At 41.1% G+C, this 16070-nt stretch overlaps 1 long non-coding RNA gene across 1 annotated transcript; it reads left to right on the top strand.

Moving 5' to 3' along the window:
- Positions 1-13495: 13495 nt before the first annotated feature.
- Positions 13496-14997, top strand: LOC119282284. Its single transcript, XR_005138681.1, has 3 exons — positions 13496-13590; positions 14186-14242; positions 14506-14997. It is a non-coding gene; the product is annotated as an uncharacterized LOC119282284 (long non-coding RNA).
- Positions 14998-16070: the final 1073 nt, after the last annotated feature.

Raw genomic sequence — 16070 nt, 5'->3', positions numbered from 1 at the left:
GTGCGTCTTGCTCAAAAATAAGTTTTGTTTTGGATATTGTATGGTAACCCAGATAAATAATCTATTGTAGTATATGTATAGTGCATAACCAAAATACAATCTTCCAGAAAAGATTTAAAGATGAAATCTTAGTATGACTATCCAAGGAAATAAATAAAAAACATTCAAATGTTTTCAAAATTTGCGTTTGGTTGTATTATATGATTTTATGACAACAATCATACGAACACAACATGTTACCAATATATTTTTCCCTACAAATTCACTTTTGAAACTCATTTATAACAAATATAATTCATGATAGTTTGGACACAAATGACCTTAGTGTTTTGACTGATAGCTGAGGAGATACCATCGGTGTTGGCCCCGCATTTGAGCACACCGCTTTGCTAGTTAACACAACAATATGATACAATCTTGTGCTATGTATTCTTGTTAGGTTTATATGTCAAAGCTAAATCCTTCAAACACTTCCTCATGCCCTTCCCTTCCCATGTCTGCTCGATAACAGAATTAATAGGTACTACAGGGAAATATTAATCATCAATAGACAATATTTTAGAGTAGCTGTTTTATCAACCTTGTGCCATATTTTTCAACATCTATTTGCCATAAAGTGCATGTTACACTTGCAGAGTACTATATCACCAACCAATGCTTGTATGCACAATTGTTTCTTACATATATACCATACAAACCTACCGTTAAGTGAACAAGGTTCTCTTCTCATATGTACCACTTGATCTCCATCAGGTTGCTCCATCAACGACCCACTCAATTTTAATCCGATGGTAGCACTATATTTTTTTTGAGGATCTGGTAGCACTAGATTATTGCGTCAAATATGTGGTAGTCACATAAACATATAAAAGATAAGGTGTTGGTAGCACTAGGTTATTACATTAAACATCTGGTAGTCACACAAACAAATCAAATAGAGTGGAAGAAAAATGAGAAAGAATTGGAAACACATGGGAGTATTATTGGAATCACGTTTCCAACTTGCTAGTTTAGTTCATCCCCAGTCTAGCCTATATAATTCGTGTTATAGATGGAGGATCCATGAACTTTGATCACAATCGACTGAAGATGATTGCATCGATTTTCTTTAATCGGGTTGGATGATGATTCAATGATATGATATGTGATTGAGTATTTTTATCTTCCTTGTGTCTAGTTGCTTTGAGCTTTGTGCTCTTTTTCTTGACATTGTATGACGTTGTGGGTGTTTTACACTTTGAACTTAATAAATATGGATGTGTGCACTGTCTGATACAGAGATCGAGAAAATCGTCCTTGTCAAAAAATGTAACCAGGTGATGGAGGAGGCCGAACCACATGATCTTGATGAGGGAGCTATATTTCTTGTATGTGGCAATTTATTGGTGATCATCAAGCTGGTCTAAAATTTCTACCAGACATGGAGAAACACATTTTGTTGTTGGAAGGGGCCATAACATTGTTGGCTAACCATGGCTGAAGTCAACCCATAAAAAGAGAAGTTACTCTCTAGTTTAACATCTAGCTATATAATTTACCCAAAGATTTCTCAAAAATAATATATGCCTGAGTTTTTCTACATCCATATTTATATAGTTTGTCATGGGGTTGTAATTCTAAAGTTAAATACATAAAAAAGGGTCGTATACGTCAGCTAGTCATCGTTTCACTGAGAAGGCGAGAGCGAGCACGAGCCTGCTAGAAAAGTAGTAAGCAAACCTAGAAGACCATGCCTAACTCCCCCAACCCCCACTCATTAATTGTGGCCATTGGATGGTTGGTGTGATCCTCCATCTAGAATCAACTTAGTTTTTTCACAAGTATTGACCGTTTAGTTGCACACTAGAATTCACCAATAAAAATTCACATGAAGGATCTCTTTTCTACAGGGGCTTTTGTTTTTTAACACCTGCAGGGGCTTCTGTTGGATAGGTGGATGCTTACAAAGAGGTGTATGATGATGAGTATGATGAGGACTCTAAATAAAAATCAATTGAAGTTCTAGTGAATACGGTGTGGGAGGAACACATGCTGGGCCAGAACCGAAATGTGCACATACATGTTGATTTGCTCCAAGAAACAGATCTGCAAATTTAATTTTATTATAATTGAATTTTATTGATAAATTATCTCAATTCCAATATTTTTGTTTGGATGCCACATGAAAACAAAAAATATTCATTCTAACGAATTTCGTTGTTTAGAAGTTGAACCTTGTGCTGAAAACACAAATTGCTTAGAATCTACAAAATTTTGACCAACATTTTCGACACAGTAGAAGGTACTTTTGAGCTCCTGGTTGATTCCAGCTTTGAACTCTTTTTATTTGATAATTATGTAAGATACTACAGATGTTTGATACACCAAACTTAATAATATATGGCTATGTGTATCGTTTGATGATGAGACTTGAGTTAAATCCTCCTTTTCAAGAAAAGGACATGACCTTATGGGCATACCAAAGCATATAGCTAGCTATGTCATGTCCATGGTTTTGTAAAACTTTGTTAAAATTTTAATCTCGTGTCAGATTATTATACTTTCATAGAATTATTTAAAATTTAACGAGTGTCGTTCAAGTGATGATGAGAAACTTTGAGCGTATTAGCATATTAATTCATGCGAGTGGATCCCATATACTTGTAGAGATGGATTTCATTAAACAAATGTAGTTAAATTTTCAACCTTCCATACACACTAGAAATAATTCATTAAATTAAATGAAATTTCATGGGTGGTTGTCCACATGCCGAGGAGAAACTATGAGCTTATTGGTGCATCGGTTCATGCATGTAGGTATCACACACTTGTACAAATGCTTTCGTAAACTTTCGTATTTAAAATTTCAACCTCACATATACACCATCAAAATTTCATCAAATTATCTGGAACTTTATAAGATGTGTTGGTGCATATGATCAAATTTGTGCATTTTTGTGGGTCCATATCCGCATGCAGGTCCAATGAATGTGCTCAACCTTTGAATTCCATTTGATTCTTCGGTGATAGTAAATAATTGATTTTTTCATATGATTTGGTCACGTTGTGGCTCAGAGGAATTGGTTTGGATTTAATCTCTTTAACCACACACTTTATTTCAAATTAAGGAAAGCATATAATCACCAACCATGATGGTTTTGGGTAGCATTTATGTATCAACCTCTTCTTCCATTTCAATCATCTCTTCAGTGGCTATATTGATTCCATGGACTGTATGTTGCGTAAAATTGCACATGGTAATTAAATAATTTATAATTAAGGAGTACTATACCACCAACCTCTACTTGTGTGCATAATGATTTTTCTTATATATATACCAGAGCAAACTTCACTTCTATGAACAAGGATCCCTTCTCATATGCACTTCAATATACCAGCTAGCCCTACTATATTTTGATCTGTTGGCAACGCCAACTAAATTATTTCGTAAAATAGGTAAAGGGGTGTTACAGAAGAATGGAAAATATATGAGAAAACCTAGGAATATGGGGCATCAGGAGCAGTGACTGAACGAGTTTCCTCAGGACCAGTCCTTGCGGCTGCGAAGCTACATGATGTATGTGATCATATCACTGATGTTAGACCAATGATCATATCACTGATGTATGCTCTTGCACATTTCGGAATCCAGTGCACACGCACCTCCAAGATTTCCTTTACTGTAGATTATATGGGGCTCGGTTTTCCCTAAAAAAGTCTGTTCCATGGGATGCATGATGTACTTTGACCGGCTAAACATTGAAGCAGGCAATTTCGACAAAGATGTATAACGATACATGTACAAAGTTTTGTGGTACTTCCGTCTATATAAGCAAAGCAATAAACAATCATTCATATGATTCAACATTAACCATGAGAAGCGTGGATGGTTTCATTGTTTTTTATTGGTGCTGGGATACCAACAGTATCGACGAACCTTTTTTTTGTTAATATGTTGCAAAAGAGCAACTCACTTAATCTTGTCTTAAGTCAAACATGTTTAAGCTTGAAAAAAATTATAGGAAAAAAATATTAACATCTAAGTACAATATTTATGCATGTGCCTACTATTGATTACTGATTCTATGGATTGAGTGGCCCTCTTTGAGGTGCATGGTATTTAAAGATGTTCATGTAGTCATATGCCATTTATCACACTATGCAGCGAAAATGGTGTTATGCTCCCAAGAGCATGTATAGTGCTGCGAAGTGTGGTAAGAGACAAGTGATGAGCAAGCTATCATGGAAGGTCATCATTGAGTTTCTCGCTGTCATTCAAAAGCATGGGAAGTCTTTTATGGTTCATCATGCACAACCCTACTTGATAGAGAGTTGGAAACTATGCATCACATGTCCATAGAAACTGATAATACTTTTTTCTGAGTGCGGGATACATTAATTGGAGAATCTGAGTATGTTGATGATCACAGGTCTGGTATGACAATTGTGAAGTTTAATGGGAGGTTGAGAAACTGTGGTGTCATCAGTCCACACTTGGACCTTGGAGATCGAGTCGTGGAACACAACATTGCTGTCCTCACCTCAAGTTAGAGCATCTCTAGCCAATACCTCAAAATTTAGGCCCTCGAAAGCCTCCTTATACATTAGTTCCTTATATTTGAGGAGTTAAGAAAAATATGCTCCTAGATGAGCCCCTAAGACCTAAGTTGTCAAGAAATAGAGTACTTCAAGGTTTCGAAAGTATAAAGCAAAATCACACCTAAGTTATTAGTAATTGTATGGGATCCCTTTGTTCAATAATTGAGAAATTATCCATTAAGTTTAATACATAAAAAATAGATAAAACATGATAATCATGATTGTGATGATAATGAAATTAGGCAACATGATGTTAAAAACTTGCAATAGAGAACAAAAGGGACAAGTATCATATCCACATCGGTGGCTACTCCTAATAGACCAAATGCAACCGTAACCACGATTTTGGTTTTTTGTTTGCCTATTTTTCGCCCCTGGACTAGATGGCCGAAATTCAGCCATTTCAATAAAATTGGCAAAATCTTGGACGAAATCACAAAACCAAAATTTGAATTTTAAACAAAATTTGACAAAAATTTCGCTTAAATTTTGAAAATGAGTAGAGCAAAAGTATAGCAGTCCAACAACGTTGAGGAGTACGAATATAAATTTTTACCATACTAGCTCCGGGGATTAAAACTTCTTATCGATCCAACATGATCATTGGCTTGAAAAGAAAACGATTGAAGCATGGCCAGGGACAGGTAGTGTAGAGTTGAGGAGGAGTTGCCAATGGATTCAGTCACAGTCGCCAAAGATTGGCAGTTGGGGTCGTGCCGTCAGGAAGGCGCAAGCGGGCAGGAGCGGGACGCTCAAGCTTTGAGGCGGGCAGTGATGAGTGGAGGAGGTGTGCGTCTGGGCACAGCATCGCCGCTGCACATGTAGGAGGAGCAGGGAATGTGATTTGTTGAGGGTTACTATGCTCAGTTCGATTGTTTTAGCTTAGGCAATGCGTCAGATGGGTTCATAAGTTGGATTGGACCAAAAAAATTAAAACTAGGCTAAAAATATTAGTCTGGCATAGACATTTACTGGGCCTAGGTGAGATGGACGAAATTCGTCCAAAAATTGATTTTTTTTCAGCCAAAAATTGTTTTTTTCAACCAAAAATCAAAACTCTATTCCCTAACGGAAGGGATAAGAAAATCTATGGCAGAATGGAAAATGATGCATTTTCAGTCACATCAGCACCATCATCAAGCATCATATTGTAGAGGTGGTTGACGACAATAGGGAAAAATCCATCATTGGGGAACTCGTCATTTGTACCCGCGGTAAAGAAGATCTCGTAGTCGCGTGGAAGCGCTCCTGAAAAACCAAATCATTCCTCTCCCGTACCGGATCACATGAGGCAGGATTTCAGAGGCCTGTTATTTCACTCCTGGGTGCATGCCAAGAAGGGAGGTGGGAAAGCGGTAGGCGGCGCAAAGCTTGGGTACTGTAAGGCAGGTGCATATGAGATAAAGGGTGTTTCATCGAGACAGAGGAGCAACCTCTCATAGGCGAGGCAACTTGCAACTAGCCCATGGTAGTGGAACACAAAAGGATGCGCAGTAGGGATAGGAAGAGAAACAATCCACAAGACTATTTAGATTGGTCACCCATTAGAGGCAAAAACATTTCAACTTGTTTTCCTTGCGTGACAAAAGTTAACTCAGTGCAAACATGTTGCATAGGTCCTAGCATGGCTCGGCTCAATCATGGAACACTACGCGCGTGCGAGGTGTGGCGGGCGTTGAAGGAGGAGCGCGTGTGTAGGTGCTATGTCCTCAAGCTCTTAATGATGTATGGAACAACCCACCTTAAAAGTCAATATTCCAAACCCTCTACTAGGTTGGTCGGAGTAAATTTCACACACACCCTTGTCATTAATGAATGGGCCATATGGGCCTCTAGCATTTACTAAGAATGGTTGGAAATATTCTGAATTACTGAATGAACTACGCCCCAACAATGCTCAACCCCATGCCCCTCAATGTGTTACCTATCACTTTTTCTTGATAAACCCTTTGTGAAGGGATGTGCCAGATTATTAGATGTGTGTATATAGTCCAATGCTATAACTCCGGAGTTTCTCATAATTCTGACAGATTTTAGTGACCTTCTCGCATGTCTTGATGACTTCTTCTTATCCTTAGAACTATTTCAATTACGACCACTATATGATTACCACAACTCATTACGGCAGCTAGTATTGGTTTTTCAACCACCGGTAATCCATCAAGAGTTCATGAACCACTCTTCTTCAATAGTTGTTGTGTCTAATACTGCAACTGTTTCTTCCATTTTTTACCTTGTCTAATGAATTCTTGCAGGACTTTCAGGAAACAGCTCTGCCACCAATTGCAAAACACATAACCACTTGTGACTATAAGCTCATCAACATAAGATATACAAGTACCCTTGGATCATGGTAGTGTAGGTTCACAACTTGTAGTACCATTTAGATAGTGCATTATCCTAACAAGAGCATGCCAATGAACATCTCTGGATTAGAAACAAACTGGCTTAGTTTGCTCGCAACAAATGAGATGTTAGGCCTTGAGCGGTAGCTAAATACATAAGTGAGCCGATAATTTAGAATGTCTCAATTGAGGCTTTGTTTCTCCTTCATTCTTTCAAATAAACACACTCGAATCATAAGTTGTTTGAGAAGTTTTACAATCTAAATATCCAAAACAACTTAGAACCTTCTCCACATAGTGAGACTGTAATAGAGTAATCCCACCATCATCACCAGTCAAAATTTTGATGTCCAAGATGACATTAGCTACTCCAAGGTCTTCTATCTCAAAGTTATGAGAGATAAAAGATTTCACTCTCTCAATGGCCTTGAGATTTGTTCCAAATTTAAGTATGTCATCAACATATAAACACAATATAGCTCCCTCGGCCCACCATTGTGACAGTACACACGCATGCCGGCTTCATTTGGAATAAAAGCACATAGATGTGAAAGTTTTTTCGAACTTCTCATGATATTTCTCAGGTGTTTGTTTCAAGCAATACAAAGATTTCAACAACTTATTCACTTTTCCCTCATGACCATCTACTATAAAACCACCAGGATGTTCCATGTAAATTTCCTCCTCCAACTCTCCATTTACAAAAGTTGTCTTAACATCCATTTGACGAACAATGAGATTGTGTGTGCAACCAATGAGAGTAGTATTAAATGGTTTATCAATTTGTCCATTGGCGCATAAGTATCAAATAAATCCTCGCCTTCTTTTTGGGTATAACCCTTGGCTACAAGACACACCTTGTATTTTTCAATTGTACCATCAAGCCTATCATTTCTCTGAAACACCCACTTAAATCCCACAAGTTTACACCCACACAAGGATGAGCGGTGACCTCTCAAGTCCTGTTAGCCATGATGGAATCCATCTTGCTATGAAGAACTTCTTTCCAGTAGTTAGTATAAGAAGATGCATATGCTTCTTATATAGAAGTGGGAGCATCATTCATGAGGTACATAAGGAAATCTTCACCAAATGATAGGGAAGTGATGGGCACCGGAAGAGGAACACGCCTATATGTTCTCTCTTCTCAAGCTCTAAGTGGTGTGCGGAACAACCCATCTTATAAGTTGGCCTTCCACACCCTCCACTAGCATCGGGAGAATAAACTTTTCACACCCCATTATCATGCATGAATGGGACACATGGGCCTCTAGGATTTACGAGGTATTATTGGCCATATTTTGAAGTATTAAATGTGCTAGGCCCAATAATAACAACACCCTTTCCATAGTGTTATTAAGTAGATAATAAAAGAGTGGTGGCTATACGAGGTATAGGAAAACCCAGCCGTGACACGGTGGTACCACCGTGGAAGATGGAAGACAATAGCAGAGCCCAAACACCGCAGAGCTTGTCCACGACTACTTGAAGGTACGGAATTAGCACTGCCAGCCTGCTAAGGCAACACCGAAGTTGCACCTGAAGTGAAGCAGAAATAACACAATGCTTAGAGCGGCGACATTTGTGACAATGATCGAGTGACTGCCAAGATGTATGTATGTTTCTGCGGATCTGGAACCGTGTAAGCTCAATTGTAAATTCCATTCACTTTGCGGCAAAGCGTTCGGTCTGGTCCTTTTCCACGGTGGCGAAGAACTCCACAATCTCTACCGCCAATGGCATCCTTCCTCTCGTATCCAAGCCTATGTGGAATGGCCATGCGGTGGTTGTTGTCGTCGAACACTTCATGCGTTTGTACTTCTGATCATCCGCCGCGTGGCTCGAGTCCAAGTCGCTCGAATCTACCGCTGAACGGCTCGATGACATCATCTCCCTCCTGGATTACCACAATTCATATCGAAAGCAAAATCAGGTCAAGATCACCCTGCATAGTATAAAGCAATGGCCAATTCAGCAGAATTCTGTGAGTTTCAGCAGAATTCCGTGAGTTTCGATAGAGGATGGCTCATGGTGGAATCGCTGACGGAGCTCTACACGTTGCGACTCTCATATGCCTGTAGACCAGGGGAACCAAAACCAAATCTCGTAATTAAGCACAGCATAAACGACCCAACCGATAGCACAGATCAATGGAGAAATCTAGGTCAGACACACACCTCCGCTTCGTGGATCCTCCTCTCTCTAACCACCACATCCGCCGATGTAGACATGGTTCTTGATCAGCACGAGACCCCGACAACATGGCCTCCTCAGATGTTTATCGACGGCCTCCTCGGCCTCTCTCTAGTCACCCAATCAGTAGGAGGAGAAGCGTGCAGCCTCAACTCCAGTGTCCGTCCACATATGGCGGGTCCTGATATTTTAGGTGTCCGGGGCGAAAGTAAAACCTGTTGGCCCCTAATATAAAAGTTAAAATAATAGCCTATATTTGAAGGGCAATACAGTGGGGCGCTCGAGCATTCATGCCAGTGTGTGACGACATTTTTTGCAGAGCGTTTACATACCAATGGCTAGGTGTGAATCATCCAGAGCGTGTGTTAGCATTAGCACATTAAAATTTCCAATATGTATGCATGAAAAACTATCAAAAACACTTAAATTGTATAAAAATTTCATATCAAATAGGAAACATACCTTCTGCAATCACATCGTCACGGTGGCCGGTGGGCATGATGTGTCCTCTTGGCGACTCGGCCTCTCGCCTCTTGGTGTGGCCACGTGGGGCCTGGAGATGGGAAATCCCAGAGTCAAATGAAACCACAAACATGCACAAGGAAAATCATTCAAATCACCATGACACAGAGTATACGCGCGTAGCTGTGTCTTTGCATGTTCGTAGATTGGTCCCCATGGTTTTCCTTTTGATCAGTTTCTTGAAATTTTCTCATCTCATATCTGAATTCAAATAGACTACTATCCTAAGTGTATATGACAGGACCTTAGAGCTGTTTGTTCGTTCAACTCTTGCTTACCTTAGCTCTGGCTCAATTTGAAAGAGAAAAATTACCTACTAACAGAAAATTCTGCCCCTGTTTTTTTTTTTTGTAAACATAAAAACAAAGCAAGCCTCACATAAGGTGGCACATCACATTCTGCCGAAACAAATTTTAACAGAAGCCTAAAAGCTATCTTCCTAAAGTAATAATGAACAAAATGTGTCAGAGAGATCAACGAAGGCATTTCATATTCTATACAAATGCCAAACAGCAGAACTAAAATACTCAATAACCGAGACAAAATGCTTCCTGGACACAAGAAATCAAATCTATGAACAATTACGGTGGTGCACGGTGGCGCTGCAAAGCCTCCGACGACGGCCGGACCCTGGTGGAACTGGCACGCGGGTTTGTTACGACTACACACAACGATGGTACAAAGGCTCCGGCGACGAACTGATACAATGGTGGACGAGTCGGTGGTGCCAAGGACACCGGCAATGGTTTCAAATTGTGCAAGCTAGGGGTCGGAGGTGTGCGACACCGGGGCTAGAGAGGACTAGGAGTCACGCTTGGGCACCGGCATCCCCACCAATTGCTTTTTTCTCCGCATCTGTGCCCGTTGCAAACCGGGGGAAAGAGCAATCATGACAGTTGATTGCATCTGAAGTGGATGGCTAGGACGGTGACTGGTCTGGGCTGGCGCCGGTCTAATACTGCCCTAATTAAAATCGTGTTCATGACTTCATTGAAGTGTTTAAATTTTTTAAAATTTTCATGTAATTTTAAAAAGTGTCTTGTATTTTTTAAAATTTGTGATATTATCAAACTAAAAAACAAGAAAGACTGGAAAACACAAAATGACAGAAAATAGGAAGCTGAACAAGAGAAACCTGGAATAGAAGGTAAATAGACCAGATGGTTCAAGTGGGGAATGGATGGTGGGGGCAAGATGGCGGGTGAGTAATGGCGAGGTGGCGAACAGGGAGTCTGTTGTGATTAGTTGGGATGGGTGGACGGACGCCCGGGGAGACAAATATTAGCAATGCCATGGCCGTAGGAAGAGGGTAACACTCCTACTTAACAAACCTAAGACCTAAGGTTTCCTCTTATGATGTTTTTAATTTCGTTTATTTATATTAGCAATGTATATGTATGTTGCAACGGAAATAAAAAATTGCAGGGCCTCTAGCTAGTCTGCATGCTTAAGACGGTACACACGCCCATGATCTTTATTATGTCAAACAACAGATTGATTGAGGATATGTTTGTTAGAACGTTAGTTTAGGATAGGATATATGGTCATGAGTCAATAATAATTTTTTTGCGGGAGTCAATGATAAAATTATCCGGATATAAAACTAAAGGCTTTAAATAAAGGCACTTAACGATTAACGAGGCACATTAGTGCCTGGAAAAAACAAATAATTAACATCGTTGATGGTTTGGGGTAGCTATTTTTTGTCAACTTTGTCTTATTCTTTTCAATCAGCTCGTCAATGGCTAATTCAGTTCATAAGTTGTACTACCTCATGAAAAGACATGCAGAATGACCTTAAAAAGTAAAGAGTACTACACCACCAACCTCTAGCGTGCACAATGATTTCTCATGTATACCACACCTACCTCCACTTGACTTACTCTATGGACAGACGTCCGGGTTCTATTCTCTTATATACCACCATATCTTTGACATAATAGCTTGCCTTACTCTATTTTAACATGTTGCATCAAATAGGTGGTAGCCACATAAACATATAGAGAGAGTGTTAGAGAAGAAAAGAAAACATAGGAGAAAACATGGGAATATGAGACATCAGGAGCGGTTGTTGAACTAGGTAACTTGGAGCGAGACCAAATATGTTCGATGCTTCACGTAGCATGGAAAGTTGGAAACCCATGGCTGATGTTTGGCCGGTGGCGCAAGTAGTCTATCCACCTCTGGCATGCTCAGGTATCCAGCCCATATGAATCAATGGTTGGAGCCATCTACCAAAGTCTCGAGCAGCTAAACTATAGGTTAAACCACTACCATCGAGAAATAAGGAAGGCGGTCACTCCCGGGTGCTCATAGAGCTCAGGCGATTCTGGCCGTCCGATACGTTTTACTGATGCGAATCTAGCCGTCGGATCAAGACTCTGGACGATCTGGGCCGCCGGATCAAAAAACGGCGCTGTAGCAATGAATAGTTACCTCTCGTTCCTGCCACCGCGCGTAAATTCGCTGGCCCACCGAGGGCATTTCAGTCATTCCGCGTGCAGGGGTATAAAAAGGGGGCGCTGCCGTGGGGTGACCTACCCTCTCCTCCCTCCCGCACTCGCCGCCGCCTCCTCTCCTCCCCCGCGCCCCGCTCCTCTCGCCTCGCTGCCACCTCCTCTCCCTCTGAACGCTCGCCGCGCTCACCTCCCTGCCCTACGCCGCCGTCATCTCCGTCGGCACCCTCCTCCTCTTCACCGGGGTCGAGGTAGCACGGGAGGTGGCGTCCCCCGCAGTCGTCCGCGTCCCTAACCCAGCAGCTCCTTCCGCCGCCGCCGTCTACTTCGCCCAGCCCGCCGGACCGCCGCCGTCCACTTCCCCGGTGTCGTCGCCGTCGTCCTCACCTGCACAGGCAGTAGGAGCGCCCCCACCCTCTCCTCTCCTCCTGCCTCGCCGCAACCTCCTCTCCTCCCCTGCGCCCCGCTCCTCCCGCCTCGTTGCCGCCTCCTCTCCCCTCCCTGCCCCGCTCCCGCGCCTCTCTCCAATCCCCGCCCCGAGCTCCACCGCATCCATACCTGCTCGTCGGCAGCAGGTGGAGCTCCACCTCGTGTAGCCCAACACGTGGAGGGCCAGGATGGGAGCGAGGCGAGGGCAAGGTCTCTCTCTCTCACCCATTCTTCTCCTTGCGCCTCCAGTTCCTCCGCTGCCAGGATCCCCTTCGACCCGCCTCCCTCTCTCTCTTCTTGTTCTTCTCCCCTGCTGCTCCTCACCTCTCTCTTCCTCTGCTTTTTCACAGGAACGCCGCCATGGATGCCTCGACTAAACAGAGCACAGCGCACCTCATCCTTGCTCCCGCACCGCGGCGTCTTCTCCTCCGGCAACCGGCCGCACCGGTGAGTCGTCGGGGAACTGCGCCCCTTTTCTTCCTTCTCCTCACTACCTTCTCTCTCTCACACATCTCTGTCTCCCCATGTGGACAACAGCCATGTAGTTTAGGTAATAAGCTTAGCAAGAGCTAAAATTTAACATGTGATTGAATCTGCAGTATTTAGGCCTGTAGGTCCTACTTATTTCAGATTATCCTGACTATATGCTTGAATAGAAAATCTACGGTGTCTCAGGCATGTACATCTATCTCTTTTAGGCTTATCCTAACCATAGATTTATCCTAATCATATGTTTAGATAAAATAGTTCAGGTTCATATATATGCTCAGTTTGAAATTAAATATGGGATGTGCAAGTTAGTATTTTTTTATTGCCTTCTTTGTTGTTTTGTGTGCTGCCAATGGATTTTCATGGTTGGACCTATCTTTCAACATTGCTCCTATGTTTTTTTGTAGTGTATGCTGCTTTTTCAGAAGTTGTCCCTGAAAAATGGTTAACCTCGTGCGTTTACTTTGTCACATTTGCTTGCAGATCGATCAGATATGGATGAGATAGTTCTGTGGGCTTTGGTACCCCAATGGTATGACACTAGCCACAGACGGCTTTGGATTTGTGCCTTGGTTCAGGTGAGCGATGATCTGTTCTTGCGGTGTTGAGCGGTGATGGCCCTGGCCAATATCGATGCAGTTCTTTCCTTCTAATCATGTGTGATTATATTGACCTGAGTTATTTAAATGATTCATATGAATATTGATTTTCTTTGCATCATTGTCATATCATGTTCTTCATTAAGTATTTGTTTTCTTCTCGAAATTTGATATACTTCTGTTCGCACATTATTCGTCTACTTGATTTGGTGACTTTGATTTTATTTTGAAGTTAGGACTTTCAAGAGGATAGATAAACCTAGTTCTATACCTATGTGCTTGGCTGCTTGCTACTTACACTGAAATTATACGAATTGCAGCAATGTGTTGCAACAGCCAGCAGTAGGATGGCTCAATCCCAGCAACAATTTCCTTTGTTCTGTATTATTCAACCATATGTTTAAATCTTTATGTTGATGCATTTGGTCCCCTCCGCCATTTATCCCCTAGTTGCTGTGGATTTGTGAGAGGGGATGCACCATGGATCTGATCCAGATTCCCCTTTGTCTCTTTCTCATCCTTCTCTTGACCTAATTGTTAGTGTTTGTTTGTCTACTGCTTGTTGTTTCTGCAGGTACTTAACATTTGATTTGCTGCCTCATGATTTCCCTCGGCTGGCTTGCGTGTGCAGGTACAGTGTAGTTTGTTTCTACGGGTTCATATTCTACACACCATGTTTGGTCTCACTTGGATTTGGTTGGGGTGTGGGACTGCACCATGGATCTGATCCGGATTATTTTAGCTCGGATTTTGTCATCTTTTTTACATCTTATTTCACTTTTGGCGGGGTCTTTGGATTCTAGCTATCCCCTTTTCTTTCTCTTCTACTTCTTCTTTCATTTTCCTTTCCTTTTTCTTTGCTTGACACTGAATTGTATACCTGCTATTTTGCAGGTACTAATCTTGGTGTGAGCTCAAGGTAAAAGGCAAAGCCTGAAGGTAGGCAATCATCATTAGCTAGGTAGTTATACATGGTCTGCTTACTTAGCATAATTTGGAAGTATTAAATACAGTACTCAATATTAGTTGTCTTTTGAAAAATATGCCAGTCTTGTTTGTCGCATACATATTATTAATCTAGAAGAAACCAAGAGCAGACACTCACACTTTGGTCGAACCCACATTTTAAACCTGGGATAAGTAGATATCAGTTGTACTTAATGGTTATAAATATGTTTTTTCCCAATATCTGAAGTATTGCGACGGAGCGAGATATCTAAATACCACCAGCAATTATTAGTGTTTCTTGCACAATTCAAAGAACTTAACATTTATCCTGAAAGTAATCATAAATCAATGGTAGATAGAATCAACTAATTAAAATAACCTCGTGCTATTTATTTTCCTATAGTATTGGAAGTTTTGTTAGTGCCCATGCATCTGCATACCAAGATGTGATATTTTCCAATTGAAAGGTAGCAATGTGTAAAGTTAAATAATTCCATACAGTTAACTTCGGGGATAGTCTAATGGTTATTTTAACTTAATTGACTTGGTAATTGATGCACTTACCTCATCTCATCATGCAAATATAACCCACGGTATTGTACAGTGGTAGCCCAACTCCAAATCACCTCGACCCCTCCTTCTCGACTTCTTCTCGCATGCACAGGTAAAGTGGCGGGTTGGCGCAAGTCTTGGAGCTGCGATGCGGAGCGCACTGCAGAGTGGCACGACGTACAAAGAGCTTTGCTGCTCGCAGGACCAGGAGTGCAGCAGCACGGGGGTGCTGGGAGATGGACGCAGGCCAAGAAGAGGATCATGACCGTACCAAGGAGGTGATGAACACAACAAACAACTGGTGTTCAGGGTGAGTTTCTTTTGTTCCCTGAATCTCTCTCATGTACGTCCGGTGTTCCTGTATGTGGGTGTGCAACTTGTGCTTGGTCCCTGGATCGCTCTCATGTATGTTGCAAATTAAGTATTTCTTTTAGTTTACAAGTAGTATTTGGAGCACTAGTATTTTTTTTTGTTCCTGAATCCCTCTCATGTATATCTGCATATTAGGTATTTCTTCAGTACAATAGTAATTGGAGCATATTTTTTCTTAGGGCCGTTTAATACATCATGTAACCCCGCATAAATGGTTGGAAACCAGATAAATTTAATTTATTTTCAATAGCCACTCCAAAATATTGCTGATGCCCCAATAAATGGTTGGGAACTGCAAATTGATTACATTAGCAGGATCTATAAGATTTGTTGTTATGTATGTGTCCTGAATCTGCCAATGTAATCAATTTGCAGTTCTGTCATATTTCTTAGTTCAATCCCCTGAGTTAATGCTTTTAAATTTATGAACACAAATAGTTCAAGATTCAGTAAAAAATGCACGATGATCTTTACAGATTATCTATTTTTATGTGGGACTTCTAAGATGATAAATTAACAATAAATAATGTGCACTTATTACGTTTCTCTTTTTATCACTATACTTTATTAATCTTTGGTATCTACAA

Source organism: Triticum dicoccoides, chromosome 3B (assembly GCF_002162155.2).
Source record: "Triticum dicoccoides isolate Atlit2015 ecotype Zavitan chromosome 3B, WEW_v2.0, whole genome shotgun sequence".
NCBI lineage: Eukaryota > Viridiplantae > Streptophyta > Magnoliopsida > Poales > Poaceae > Triticum > Triticum dicoccoides.
The sequence above is the reverse complement of the archived record's forward strand: the minus strand, read 5'-3'. Positions and strand labels throughout refer to the sequence as shown.